Source organism: Mastigoproctus giganteus, chromosome 1 (genome assembly GCF_048544385.1).
Source record: "Mastigoproctus giganteus isolate SK-2022 chromosome 1, ASM4854438v1, whole genome shotgun sequence".
NCBI lineage: Eukaryota > Metazoa > Arthropoda > Arachnida > Uropygi > Thelyphonidae > Mastigoproctus > Mastigoproctus giganteus.
The window spans coordinates 33,619,229-33,634,975 of NC_143575.1; the positions used below are offsets into that span (position 1 = coordinate 33,619,229).

General features: G+C 37.6%; 1 protein-coding gene across 1 annotated transcript in view; it reads left to right on the forward strand.

Annotated features, from left to right (window-relative positions):
* The window catches only part of LOC150090694 (ATP-dependent translocase ABCB1-like), a 382,558-nt gene that overhangs the window by 17,435 nt on the left and 349,376 nt on the right, over window positions 1-15,747 (forward strand). The window lies entirely within an intron of this gene.

Genomic DNA, 15,747 nt, shown 5'->3' on the forward strand with positions numbered 1-15,747 from the left:
TGTTTGCTATCTGAGCTGGATCATCAACAGTCGAGCCATCGATGTCAAGTGGACCAATCAGATTCATCCCCTTCCTTTTAGAGTTTATATAAATAAAGAAATCCGAAATCCTTGCTGTTTTTCTTAGCATCTTTTGCCAGGGATTTCTCGTACTCTGCCTTCACCTGCCTAACCTCCTTTGTGACCTGATTACAGATCAACTTATATCTGCCATAGGCCTCTGAGTCGCTTGACAATTTATATGCATCCCATGCATTTTTCTTCTCTGTTACGAGTTTCATTAGTTCATTTGATAACCATTTAGGCCTAAACCTTGAACAATATTTCTTAATAGGTATGAACCTTTTAGTAGCTTCCACGATTAATTCCTTGAATGCTTTCCACTTAGAATTTACTGTTGGTAACATCGTCAGTTGATCCCACTGTACAGAATTTAAAAACTTTCTGAGACCACTGTACTCACCTTTAGTGAAGCAAAAACCCTTTCCTTTACCCCTGATGGTAATTAAATCTTTAAGTAAATCCCACGTCAGTACACTGTGATCACTGCCACCTAGTGGTTCTTTTATCTGCAAATTCCTAATACATGAATGATCACTGCTGATAACTAGATCAAGAGTATTACTTTCTCTGGTTGCCTCTCGAACATGCTGCTGCAAAAAACAATCATCCAATAAATCCACAAAAGTCTGACTAGTGTGTGAGGACCCAACCCACAAGTTCCAGTCAATATCTGGGAAGTTAAAATCCCCCATTATAAGACATTCCGATTTACTAGCCCACTCTATTTCTCTGTACAATTGTTCATTGTACTCATTCAAGTCATTAGGCCTATAACACACTCCTACTCTTATTTTTCCTTTCGCAGTGCTTATGTCACACCAAACTGACTCAACAGTGCACTGTTCATCTATATCAACTGGATGCACTTCTTTTGATTTTATGTTTTTCTTTAAGGAATGTTTTTCTTTAACGAATATCACTAGAAGTGATATTCGTTTAAGCATTAGAATGGTTGCTTCAGAACTACAGTTAGACAAATTTTAATGAAAATTTAGGCATGATTTGTTGGATGCTTCATCAAGATACTGCTCCAGTAGACAATGCTCTCTCTGTTCTCCAGTTTCTGGGCAGAAAATGCGGCCTACTCACCAGACTTAGCTCCCATTGTGACTGTGTTATCTTACTTAAACTGAAAAGCATACTTAATGGAACCCATTTTCAGTCCATTGAAGATATTCAGAAAAAAACAAGGAAAAAACCCATTGTGCTAAAAGAGCTTATAGAAGATAACTTTCAGAAATGGTTCTATTCCTGGAAGAAACATTTAAAACAAATAATAGTTACATATAGAACAGTGTATTCAAAACAAAGCAATTATTTTGAAGGGGATAACGAAATATTTGAATTTATTTATTTTATTGCAACAGTCTGCAACAATTAATAGCCACATACCGTATGTTCTTGACAATACTGTAGTGGAGTAACAGTAATGTCGGAAAATAAACGACAATGCATGCCATGCGTGGAGGAGATAATTAAAGGTTAATTGACTTTGAAGTATAGTGGGGATCCCACGTGATTGCAGATGTGGGGACATTAAAAATGTTGACATCAGATGACTAATTTTATTAAAGTACCGTATGACTGCGTAGCTGGTGTCTTTCCAATCAATCGATGTACAGTTTATTGCAAGTGTCTACAAAATCGGAAAGAATATGAATGTATTTCTGACCTTTTTTCCCCATTTTAGTGAAGAAATATCTGAAGATTGGCTTAATATGATTAGGAAAGGACGTTAAGTGGTGATTTTCCATGAAAATTTTCTCTCTAAATAACCATTCTTATATTATGTGAGTTTTCATAATAGAACCCTTCCCCCTCACCCTATCCCCTACAGATCCACCAGGATAACCGACCTGACAACCTGCCGTTGGCCAATTCATAAGATGTGAACATTCATTCCCAGACCAAACATAGGTATAAATATGATTCTGGCTTACATGTTAACAGCACCTGTTGACTGAATGAAGGAGACTTAATCATTCCGAAAAACAGGGGACTCTTAACAGATAAGCCAGCATCTTGTTTACTTTTACCTTTATTTATATAAAAAAAAAACAAAAAAAACTTACATGTAATGGATAATTGGTTGTTTCCAGTAACACATTAATAATTAATAGTTACAATTTGTTTTTCTGTCCTTTAGTGCAGCCAAGTATGGTCTGATGATGGGTTCCGGTAAGGTTCCCGAAACGTTAGCCAATTGTATAGTACATTTAGTAAATAAAGTTAAATAAATTACCTTTAAAAAATCCACTTGGTATAAGAGTGGCTATTTAGAGAAAAAAAATTTCATAAAGAATGATTGTTGGGTTTGACTTTGCGCTGAAACAGTTAGGCCATGGGGCGTCAGTACATCCCATCTGTAAATTACATGTACTCCATGGAAGGTTTTCCGGTTTTGTAAGATGAAAAACTCGTACCTTCAGGAGGAAAATCATTTAAGCCTCAAGACGACCGACTAAGTTAGCCATGAAAAAGTCATTAAAAATATCCCCCCCCTCCGGATTTCATCATTATATATTTATAATACTTGATCATCCAAGTTTTTGGTTATTGGAATAAAATCTTTAAAATGAATTTACTGATGTGATTTATTTTTATTATAATAACAATCTTGATTACAATAAAGATAATTATAATGAAGGTAAACTATATATCCGATTTTAATACTGTACTGTACTTTGTTTAGCAATCACTGACTTGAAAGTAATTAAGAATGCCAAGAAGAAATGGGGAAGTCAATATTGCATTTTCTAATGATGAGTAAGTACACTTTCTTCTTTATTTTATTAAATAATCAATTGGTATTACTTGTATAAATAGTAATTAAAATTACTGTACTGTGTGTTCTCTCTCTCCGCAGTTCAAATCTTAATTGCATGTCGTTGCATGAAGTTATGCATTTATATTTTCCCTGCTAAGTGAAAAATATTATTAGTAATATTAGTATTGTGGTATCATCGACAAAATGATACAAGGAATTAAAACTTATATAGTAACAACCCAGAAAAACATCCCAAATTTAACCCAGTTATGATTTAATAATTTATCCACTTGATCTAAATAATCCAATATCTAACATCTTCTTTAAATTACTATGAACTTTCTATTTTCATGAGATTCGTTGAGAAATTGTTCCAGTAACCAATTACCCTTTGGCTAAAAACAAATATTTTTTCTTACAATTTATTTATTTTGTCTGCAATTAACTATTATAATTCCAATTTATGTTTCCAATTTATGTTGAGAAAGAAAGATATTATCCAAGTTTAGCTTGCTCTTTCAATTCTTAAACACATCAGTCAATTGTGGCCTGGATTCCAAACAATGCGATTTACAGAAGTAGAGTCGCTCTCCTCCTTAAGAACACTTACCACTTTGTGCATTACAGATCTCTCTGCTTTTATCAGTACTCTGTCTAGCAGAAATACACTCTTCTTACGGTGCGGTTCCTAAACCTGTATACAATTCTCATTAGGAAGTGGCCTGACCATTGCTCGATGCCAGTGATATTCTCTGCTAGTGATGTGTAATCCCGTAGGATGCGCCGTAGTGCAGCGATTAAAAACAAAACATTATAGTGAACATTTATTTTCTGAAGCTGAAGTATTGTAAAACCACTACTAATACAAACTGAACGTATGATTAAGTGAAGGATTTTGGTATTCTTCGAAAGAGATGGCCAAACGTTAAAAAAAAAAAAGGTTGAAACTCTTCTTTATATAACAGAATAATTGCCTTTTGTCCAGATCTATCTGAAGTTCCCGTATATTCTAATATGGTTCTATCAATAATATATGGCAGCCATCATCACAGCAGTCTGTCTGTACTGCTGAGAGAGCTCCAAGTCAGGTTTGATTAAGTCCATTGCGCCTAATCAAACCTTCAAATAGGTTAAGTTTATTGCTTCTCAGTTAATGTTGGCCTAGAAGTATGGCTAAACAAATGCAAGATATATATACCAATGTTATAATGTGTTCTCTGTGACACAAAGCAGGTCTGCCAACTTGCTACTCGTTGAATCCATATAAATCATCGATGAAAATTATAATCTACGTTATTTTCAAAAATTCTAAAAGGACTGTGTACTACCAAAACCATTAGGAATTCTGCCACGTTTTCCATCAACAAAGAGCAAGAATTGTTCATCTTTGAAATTTTGATATTCTTCCAGAATGACCAATTCTGATAATAAATCTGGTAAAGCCGGTCGAGATCTAGCAGCATTCCTTGCAGACGTGTACTGTATTGTGATAGCGAAAGGGGAAAGTAGCCTCGAATGGGATCCAAAGCTTCGTTCAGAAGAAGATGAGGATTCGGGCTGGAATCTTTATTCTCCACAAGAACTTTTTAAGTTCCTTTTGGTACGGTGGCAAATCATGCTATGGGCACATGTGGCGCAGTTGCACCAGATCTTTGACACCAGAGGAGCGCCTAAAAGAGAAAGAAGAAAAAAAAAAAAAAAAAACTCTTTGAAGAAATAAATTAAGTTGGAGATGACATTCTACTGTTTAGATTCTAAACGGTAGAATGTGAACCTTATTATGCACTACATAAAATGTGCCAATGTATTATTAGTGCTTAATTTGGAAAATATTACAATTGAAGCAACACATACTTTAATAATTAAATATAGCTTATATTTCGGAATTGCAATTGGAACAGTAATATTGTAATAATAAAATCTAGTTTATATTTTTTTTTCTAAAGTTTATCCAATACATGCATTCATTACACACTACTTTTCATTGGTTCTCGCATTCGGATGCCATAATTAATTACGAATGTGCTCAGTAATCGGCAATGCAATGGCCATCTTAACATTTTGGAAAAATTTTCTGGAAAAGTTAACAAATGGAGATCTTGAGCTTAATCTTAAAAAGTAAACTTGTCAACTGTAACGGGTTCTGGTGTGTCCCGACGAAACCCAAACACTGACCGTAATTCATCAACGGGTCATTATCGTTGCCCTCCAGGCACTACCAAAGAAACCGATAATGAAATATACTTACACTATAATTAAAGATGACTAATTAATGAACTTTGATTCAAAGATCAAAACAAGTTAAGAGATTCATTCCTTAATTATTTTAGTCAAGATTTCCATGTTTTTCTACTTTTTGAACCAGATATTTCCGAAACTGTTTATGGAGAATTTAAAATACAAATTCAACTTTAAAATAAAGTGTGGTCTTTCAAGTAATTTGTATTTTTCCTTTTTTTATTTTTTCATGATTATTTTCAATATTTCATTATATTTAATGTTACATTTACTTTTTCATCGTTGTGGCAATAAAATTAAGTTTATATATTCATCATGGGTTTCCTAATCAATCAATTTTTCATTTAAAAATTTCCCTGATTTTTTATTTTTTTAAATTCTGAATAATTCTCCTTAAGGTGGCAGTCCTGCATAGCATTACAAATGATATCATATCTGCTTTACGCTCGTAAGGAGCTTGTTTATCTGAAAAAAGTATAAAGTATTCAAGACAGTTATAAAAGCAAGCCAGTTTTTGTGCTAAAGGAACAAAATATACTATATACCATCTATAAGCCTTAGAGAAATTCAGACTTAAAAACTATTTATAGTTAAATTAGTTTAGCCGTTTCAACTGATACCTGTGCTGCGCTTCGCTGGATAAGCAGTCGTCTGCTCTTCAGTATTCACAGTATAAGGCAGGTTACTTACAAATTTATTTTTTAAAAAAAATCAGTTTATATTCCACCAGAGCAGGATTTTCCCCTCTTCATCGTAATTGCTTTTTGTAGCTAAAAAACTATGGACCTTGAATTTTTTGTGGTAGCGTTTGGGCTCGATGGCCCAGTGCGAGTAATGGTGTCCGCGTACGTTATCCTGGGACCACAACTAAAAAAAGGAATATTTTATATTGGTATGCTGGAAAAGTGTTTTTATTCACATAAGAATTCACTATTTGTAATAGAAATTATGTATCGAAGATTTTCATTGGATTTGTTAGCCCTACTAACATCAACTCTACAGTTCGTCTGCTTCGATTTTTACTACAGTATACTGAATATACCGCGTTATCAGGGATGGTCTGCTTGCTCATGATCACATGCAGGAAGACGGTTCCTGATAATATTTTGGAGATATGTTGGATTCATCGTGTCAGGTAAGAAGAATTGTTTCTTTATAGGATATTTCTTAATTCGATGCCCTAAATTATTTCTTTTTGCAATATTCGAGAAAGTACATTTTCGTATTTCATTATTTTAACATCAAGCTGGCCTAGTAAATTAATGAATTAGTGTATGTTCAGTGGCGATTGCCCCTCCAGGGAAATATTTCGAGCTTATTTTCAGTTACTGCCAATCACATTTATCCCACTGAAATATCGATCCCCTCCGCTCGAAAAGCTGTCTGGATCTGTCACTGCATATACTTGTAAAAATGATATAAGATATGATATAAATGATATAAGGTATAGATCATTTTTACAAGTGATCTATATAAAAATATACATAAAATATATAAAAAATGATCTATTTTTAGTGGCAAATGTAGAAATGCGGATAGCATTAATTTTCTCAATCTAATTTGTTTAAATTTTATAGTAGGGACTTTCAGTGACACGGAATTTTTTTCTTTCACTCCAACCTCGTAATATCATCATATATGGTATAGAGAAAGTTATATTTACTCTGTAGCCAAAAAGCTAATTTTAACCTATCTGTAATTTAAATGTAGTTTTTCAAAATAATGTAATAATATTCTGTTTCCCTGATACAATTTTAATTAAGATGTTTTTGCGTAAAAGCCTCTAGTGCTTTAGCGCAAAAACAAAACAACCCAGCCAATGCCAGTTAGGTAACCTTGGACCCTGGTGCACGTATTTTTAGAGGCCCTTAAAATGAAATCGTGGGGGGACACCATGGTCCAACAGTAATTGCATTTGTACCACAGGTCCCCAACCTTGAAGTTGGAGGGGGGGGGGTGCGGAAACTGACTTCAGTACAGTGATATAGCATTGTATATAATCCCAACCTTTCTTCGTACATAACTGTGGGTAGTCATCAAAGACTGTTAAATTCTTTCTTAAATTCTTATAAGACGTAAACAAATTACGTAATCGAGTGAAGCTTTTATTGTTGTCAGTTGTCGAAGTACCATTGCTTTGTTTATGAACTGACCAATGAGAGCTTTAACTCGATGACGTAACAGTACGTATTTGTTTCTGTTGAGTGAACAGAGTAGTGTATTTTTTGGCGGTGCACTAAACTTTGTTTGGTGTAGGTGGGGAAACTCTTAATCATACATAGTTGCGCGTGTAGCATAGTGGTATTGTCACCGTTTATGTATTAAATTACGGCCACCAATATAAATAATAAAATAAATACTGTAGTACAATTACGTCGCATTTTAGGGCAAAAGCCTCAAGTTGCGTAGTGAGTTAACATGCTTACAATTAGTGCAAATGCATCAGATCTGTTCGCAGCTAGCTACTAAATAGTTATAAGATTGGCATCATTTTGTATATCTCATATTGTGAATACCTTCACAACGAGTTGCCATGATATTGCACTACCTCGAATAAGTAACTCTTCACCATAGGAGGACTATTGTTTATTATTCTCAGCTGTTTTGGGCACACTGATCCAGATACGCTGAATAGCTGGACAGGAGAAGAATGCATGTTCCAGTTTCGTGAACCTTGCAGTATAAACATTTAATATCCACATGCCCTTGAAACTTGGCTTTATTCATCTCTACTGGTAAATGCCCATGCATTATCCTCAAAGCCAAATCCTTACATGACTGTTAACGTATATGATGATGTAGGTTACTCAACATGGAATGGCTTAACTGTGGTACAGCGTAACCCCCCCCCTCACGCTTCCTGTAGTATAACCTCTGCTGCATTACTTCCTGCTGCCTGCTGTTCCAAAAGAATTTAAATAATCTTCGAGTTAACTTTCTCTGCGCACCATGTTTAAATGATGTGACTGATACAATGTTCATCAAAATCGGTGCCAGAATCGTCCACATAATACAAATCTCCCGGAGAAAGATAACATTCCTAGATTCCACTCTGCCCTAGCATTCTCCCAAGAACCCCCCCCCCCCTAAAAAAAACCAAACTATTATATTTAGGCCACCCGAATAATTAAATTCATCTGCCGTGCTGTGTCTTATGTCTGTTAATTGCGTATGTTCTCTGGTCGATTTGTCTGTTTGCTGGATGAAAAATCCCAGTTTCTGGGGGAAAAAACCTTACTATCTACACCTGAGACCGACTAACTCAGCCCCGAAGTGAAAAAAAGCCCATTAAAGTTCCTCGCGTCATCAACGGGATTTGAACCTGGGCCTTTTCCACCCGGTGTTGGGAGGACGGTAACGATACCACTGTGCTACTCGCACAGACTCCCAAGAACCCAGCAGTTGCCATGATGTTACTGCCGGACCTTTCACAAAGGGTACCCCTAGGATAGTTACGGGGGGCTACCGAAACCGTGAGGCCTGCTGGGAAATGTAACGGACCCTCCATTCCTCATTGTTGACATTTTGTCTTGCTTTTGTTTCAACTTAGACCACTAAATAAGCTGAAATAGCTAAACATTTCCAGCGCGTTTTGTAGTAAACTGCTGTCTGTTAGAGTAAGAATCACGTCATCAGCATGCGCTACATATTTGCAGTCAGGATATGGGCAAGGATGATGCACTCCTCTGATATTTTTGGAAATATCCAATTGCCTTAGTATGGGCTGTAATGCCAAAGAGAATAGTGCAGGGCTCAGTGGGCACCCCTTGTCTGACCCCCCGTTCTAGTTTTATTTTGTCTGAGCAGTAGCCGTTAATCAATAGCGTAGTATGTGCCCCTTTGTACAGGGCTTTCCAATAGTAACGCTCGATTTTTGTAACGCAATAAAACAAATTGTGAGACTGATAGTGATCTATTTTTATTTTTATTATGAAGTATATGTGTTAACATTATGTTTTAAAAATTATATCAGATAAATGTCCGCCGCGGCTTTGTCTGGTTTGGTTAATCCTGGATACCCAATTGGTGATGACGTTATCGCATAAAAGTGGCTCAATTTCAGCAATAACGCGCCTAATGTTGGCCTTTAAGGCGGTAACCGTCCGTGGTTTGTTAGCATAGACTTTGGATTTTAGAAAGCCCCAGAGAAAAAAATCCAGTGGCGTTAGGTCGCAGGATCTGGGCGGCCAATTAACGTCACCATTTCGCGATATAACGGAACCTTCAAATTTCTCATGCAATAGTGTTACTGTATCACGTGCCGTACGGCACGTAGCACCGTCTTGCTGAAACCAAATGTTTGTTAGATCGATTCCATCCACTGCAGGCCAAAAAAAGTTCTTGCAGGCCAAGTTCTTGAGCCCGACGCGGAATGGACTGTTGCGGATTCTCACGCACACTTTCCCGGACTGCAGCAATATTTTCAACGGATCTTGCGTTTCGCTGACGTACAGGCACTTTCAGATTTGCCACAGACCCAGTTGCTTCGAATTTGTTTATTAAACGGCGAATTGTGGATTCTGAAGGACGTTCGACGACACCATAAACTGCACGGAGTGCACGAAACGTTTGACGAATAGAACATTGGTTTTGATAATAATTTTTTACAATTTCGACTCGTTGCTCAGTCGTGTAACGCTCCATAATAAAATGCAGAGACTAATTGAATACGGCTACCAAAGATACCACCTGTGTGACTCGACTTCGTCATGCGCTGTTGCCAAACATCGAGCGTTACTATTGAAAAACCCTTTACAAACTAAGAATGGCTATTATGAATGCTCCTTCTATAAGTATTCGTGGGAAAGATTATCAAAGGCCTTGGCTAGCTCAAGAATAGCCACCACTACCCTGTATCACTTTTGCTTACAATATCTTCGCAAATCCCTCAGAAACGACAGATTTGCCATCATAGATCTTGCTGGAATTGTAAGTTTGATTCGGGCCTATAATGTGCTCTAAATGTCTTTTAAGTCGAACATTTAGTACTTTAGCATACAACTGATAATCTATGTTGAGTAGGACATTGGCCTCCATTCGCCCACTTCTCTTCCAGTTTTACCTTGTTTTTTTAAGGAAAACAGTTTGGGCTTCTAAAAACCCCTCCGGGACTACCCCTCCTGTAAAAAACTCCGAGATGATAGCAGCCAAAACTGGCCCAATGTCTTTCCAGTAGTTTTTTTAGAACTCTACTATTAGTCCATCCGAACCTGGCACTTCGCCTCCTTTCATTTCTCTTAGTGCTGACGATAGCTCATATAACGAGATGGGTTGGTCCTGCTCTTGTCTGTGTGCTGCCTGAAACCATGGCATTTTCTCCCAGCTTGCTGGTAGGGCTGGTCCTCTAAATGTATTTAGCATTTAGACGTTGATGTGTCTTACCCGTGTCAACTGAGTCCTTGGGACAAACACCCGGTCAATACGGGTCTCTACCTCTGGACTAGGTTTCTCCCCAACTTGTAGGGCATTTAAATCTCCATACATCTACCAGATCATACTTTAAACACAGATTGTTAAGCTCCAGAGAGCCCCCTGTGCTTCTTGCACGATATTTTTTTCCTCTTCCACAATTTGCCTCTTTCTCTTTCTTTTTCCCTCTCCCCCTAAGCTTTCTTCGTCTTTGTTCCCTCTCTTTTCTGACCTCTCACTAACTCTGTTTCCATTGAATCGGAAGTTAATCTGTGCAGGATTTGGAAGACCTTTTGCCTCCCCTGTTTTAGTTATTAAATTCCCTTGTTCTTCTGCAATTACATTTTTAATTCCAGAAGAACAAGGAGTGAATCTACCAAGATTGCGGGAGAGTAAACACCTGCAATCTTGATAGATTCACATATTTGCCCAAACCTTCAATAACCTGTCTTGGTTCATACTCAGCATCTAAGCTGAACTCCAAAGGTCCCTCACGAATGAAGAAAATCATTATGAAAAAAAAAAAAAGAAACCAAAATTTCAACAAAGAACTAAAAATTATAACTTACTCTGCCCAGAAATTTCCTTGGACTACAGAAGGTAGTTAAACCTCGACACCGTTTGAAAGCTTGTTGGCTTCTCCTCTGTGGGTGGGCAGGCACCCTTGTGTTGCAATGATGGCAAGGCAGTTCCTAAGTTTTATCCAATATGAAAGATGCCTGATGTGTGTAGTAATTTGAATTACATCGCATTTTAGGGCAAAAGCCTCAAGTTGCGTAGTGAGTTAATATGCTTACAAGTTAGTGCAAATGCATCAGATCTGTTTGCAGCTAGCTACTAAATAGTTATAAGATTGGCATCATTATTATGTATATTTCATATTGTGAATACCTTCACAACGAGTTGCCATGATATTGCACTACCTCGAATAAGTAACTCTTCACCATAGGAGAAGACTATTGTTACTTATTCTCAGCGGATGCCACCACCCAGACGGCACCGTTTCGGAGCTGATTGGCACCTCTTCGTTGGGTGGACAGGCACTCTGGCGTTGCAATGAATTCGTAATTCAAATTACTACACAGAATCAGGCATCTCTCCTATTGCGGAGTTATACTTTGCAACTGCTTTGCCATCATACATAATGATGCCAATCCTATAACTATTTAGTAGTAAGCTGGTAACAGATCTGATGCATTTGTACTAACTTGTAAGCATAGTATAATTACATAAATTAAAATGAAATGTTCTTGGGGTTGTTAGCTTCCATCATTAGGGATGTTGCCAAGCAGGGCAGGATTTAAACTTGTTGTGGCCCTAAGCTATAACATGTGAGGCCCTCCTCTCTTACTATTCACTTATCACAATATTAAAAAAGGATTTTTTTAAGATGAAGCGAAGCCCTTTGTAATGTGAGGCTGTAGCTTGTTTAGCTTATATGTAAATCCGGCCCTGGATTGTTGGAATGCTTTTTTGGTTCATCATACCTAGGTAGCCAAGTGGTCAGGAGCGGGAGTGCAGTAGCACACGCTCTTTGAGTTGACCTGGGGTTCAAGCCCCTGACTGCTAAATATAGTCGATCTGCCAACCCGTACTGGACCATTGGCTCATTATTATTATTATTAGCCAGCATATAGTGCAAGGATGCCCGAGGCTTATGCTGCACTAGCCAAAAAAAAAAATATATATATATATTCTGAATTACCCAGAGAGAGAAAATAAGAGTAAGAAATAGAAGGGAATCACAAAAAAAGAGAAGAACGATGATATCCAGCTGAGGACCCTGGGGTTATGGTTCATTTCCCTCAACCTGAATTGTTGAGGAGGCTTCCATCCTGCAGTGAGTTGATAATGGCTACAGTTTACCTTTTACTCATCGGTATAATGTCATTTATACGTTTTAATCCGGTAGTGGTTGCACCTCTTTGACTTTTGTTTTATTCTCCTGGAGGGGTTTCCTTTTTGAAAATTTTTCCATTTCGAGTCCTGCCCCTTATCTTCCTCATACATGCAATAATAGTAGAGTGACATTGCTACGAGTAGTTTTCGAAGAGTTCTTTTGTAAGAACTATTCTTACACTTATTTTAGGAATGTATAAATTATCAAATTTTAATAAATAAGTTAAAAACAGTCAAGCACTCAGCAGAATTGCTGGTCTGTTTACACTTCGAAAGTGAGAGATTAGCGTAGCAGCAGGAGGGACGCTGACCAGATTGTGATACAATGGGTAGGCCAGTTTGACGCAGTTCGTGCCTACAGAAAAAATAGGACTGTGGCCTGCTGACGGTAACGGGGGACAAAAGAACGCCCACACCCCTAAAGTGGTTTCGGTACCCCATCCAAAGGGAAGACCCAGATCAGAGAGTTCTCCGTGTTCGAGCTGTAAACAAAGTACAAACAGGCCGACACGGGAGGCACTCTCACAAATTTCACAGACGGTGTCTTGGAAGGAAGCGTGAAGGAAGAGGTAAGTGGTTGCGGGCATCCCAAAGATAGTTTTTGAGATTGGTTAGAGCCCGGATGTTGTCAACACAAAGAAGGGAGCTTGACCTACCAGACGCGGTCCAGGCGACGGAAAAAAAAAAATAAGCGAATGAAATTAAAGATGAAGAGAGAGAGAAAAATATGATTGGACGAAAAATAAAGGAGAGTTGGAAACAAAACTCGGATGCAGGAAGAAGCCAGGGAGAGCCCGGAGGTCAGAGTCCCGAAGCCTGGAAGGAGGATCCGGAGGAAATTCCGGGGAGAGGCGTGAGAGTGGCGGAAAGATATTTTTGGGAGTGCGGGAAGCGCATATAGAAAGTTCCGAAAAAATGGAAGTATAGTGGGTAGAATAATAGCAGAAAGAAACGGAAGGGTCAGAGTAAGGAAGGTCGTTCGAGTTATCCACTGAGGAAAAAAAGCAACAGTCCTGGAGGAAGATCCTGTGCGCAATAGGAACGTCTGAGGTCGAGCCGGGAGCACATCTAGCGAGTTTGCGGTGGCCAAGTCCAGCGAGGAAATAGCTGAAGAAGCAAAGAAGGAAAACTCATCCAGGTGGTAGAAAAGGAAAGCAAGTAAGTTTATGTAGAATATTTATTAACAGAAACGGGTTAGAAATAAATAAACGAAAGAAAAAGTAATGGACAGGACATTTTGTAAAGGACTGAAACCAGGGGAACAGAATATATTGTAAGAGATAGGAAGTAGAGTCAATAACTTGGGAGAAAGAGAGAAAGAAAGTGTGTGTGTTACTCATCTGTGATTTGAAGTGTCTAAGAACAAGGAAGGTTGTTAAGCCTGAAAAGGCTCAAATGATTGTGTTAACCTCAAATGATTGTATTGGTTAGTTATTAGCATTCTGTATAACAGATGAGGAAGTTACAATTATGGTTAGAAGAACAAAGATGAGTGTAGACATCATAACATGTATAGTAATAGTTGATTGTTGTAAAATTTCGATATTATGAATTATAAAGTGTGTGTAACTATCTTGTGTAAAATAAATCTAGTCTGTTGTTTTATCTTGAACTTATGTGTGATATTGACACCAACTATTACAATTAGTGGTACGAATTATCCAAGCTAGGGAAGCTAGAGTAAAGAGAAAAATAATAAAATAAAGTCCTTAGAACTTGGATCTTCTGATAAAATTAATGGATAATATATATTATGCAGCAGGTAGCATGTGGGCCTTGGAAGGAATTGAGGACCCCCCTTGCTTCAAGAAAAGAAAATCAAATAAATTTCTTAAGCATCGGCCTAATGAAGGTTCCAAGGAGGGATATGAAAATATATATTGTGTATAAATAGATAAAATATAAAGAGAATAAAAAGAATAATCATAAAAATATACCCCCCCACACTTTATCTGATCCTGTTTATAATAACATGCATTATCATTATCTGGCTCTGTTTGAGCACTGCTCATTTCCGATATGTTAATACAGCGTTTGTACAGTTTCTTTTTCTTTTTTTTTTTTTTTTTTTTTACAGTATTACACGACTGAATTCTGCGTTATCGCAAATTGCATAAGCCCGAAAATTGCACACTGTGCATGGTGTGTCGAGTAGCGGCTAAGAACTGCAGAAAAATATGTACAGTACCAGATTCAAAGAACAGAGTTTGGCGCTACTTTTTTGTTATATTGTCATCGATTTCCTACATTTACACTATTATATCAATTAATTGAATTTTTGAATAATTCTTCAGTCAATCAATAAAATTGAAAACTAAACGTGTTTTTTATGCGAAAATGGGCACATTATGCTTCGTTATTTAACCGCTGTTACGCGAATTAAATCGTTTCATTTTTGTTACATTCGAGCACTCATAACTTGTGGCTTTCATAAACCAACACTGTAAGCACTACGGGCAGGGCCGTGCAATGGTACTTTGAGGCCCCCGGATGGAAACGAGGTTAAGGGGTATCGTTTATTTATGTTGAGACTGATGGTTTCGTCGATTGGGCCACCCCTAGATCAGGGGCCTTTGTGTTTCGCATCCAATGCACACCTCATTTGCAGGCCCCGACTACAGGCTTGCTTGTGACGTCGAATTGAAAATTACAATATAGTTATAACCAGGGGCGGCCCGTTGGTAGGCACTGTTGCGGAACTGCAGCATCCCCAGCTTTTTAACTCTGATTATTATTATTATTATTATTATTATTATTATTATTAGCCATATGGTGCAAGGAAGTCTGAGGCTTATGCTGCACTAGCCAAAAAAAAAAAAAAAAAAAAAATTCTGACTTACCCTGAGAGAGGGAGGGAGAGAGAGAGAGAGAGAGAGAGAGAGAGAGTCAGCAGTAGAAAGGAATCACCAAGAGTGGGAAGAATGATGATATCCAGCTCAGGACCCTGGGTGTGCCAAGCCCATACTCACCAGATGTGAGCCCCGGGGTTGATCTAAATATACAGTCAACAGAGTTATATGAAATTTTGCGAAGAACAATGCAACGCCATGAATATTTTTAGTAACAGGTCCTGCATATAGTATACTCGTCCTCTATTTCTAATAATCATTTCAATAATAAATGTATAAAAACACGAATTCGTTTTCAACTTTGAAGTATAACCGTAGGCGGAACTGTGCGCTACACAGTTCCACATTTTGGTCCCAGCTGTTCAGCCAATGCCTAGTTGGCAGGTTGCCAATACGCATTTTTCAGCCGTGAGAAAACGAGGCAAAGGAACTGCGGAGCGAGCAGTGCGATTTGAACAGTGCACCAGACTTAAATGAAAAAGTTATTAATCTTATTTTCAACAAATAAAAACCAAAGAATGG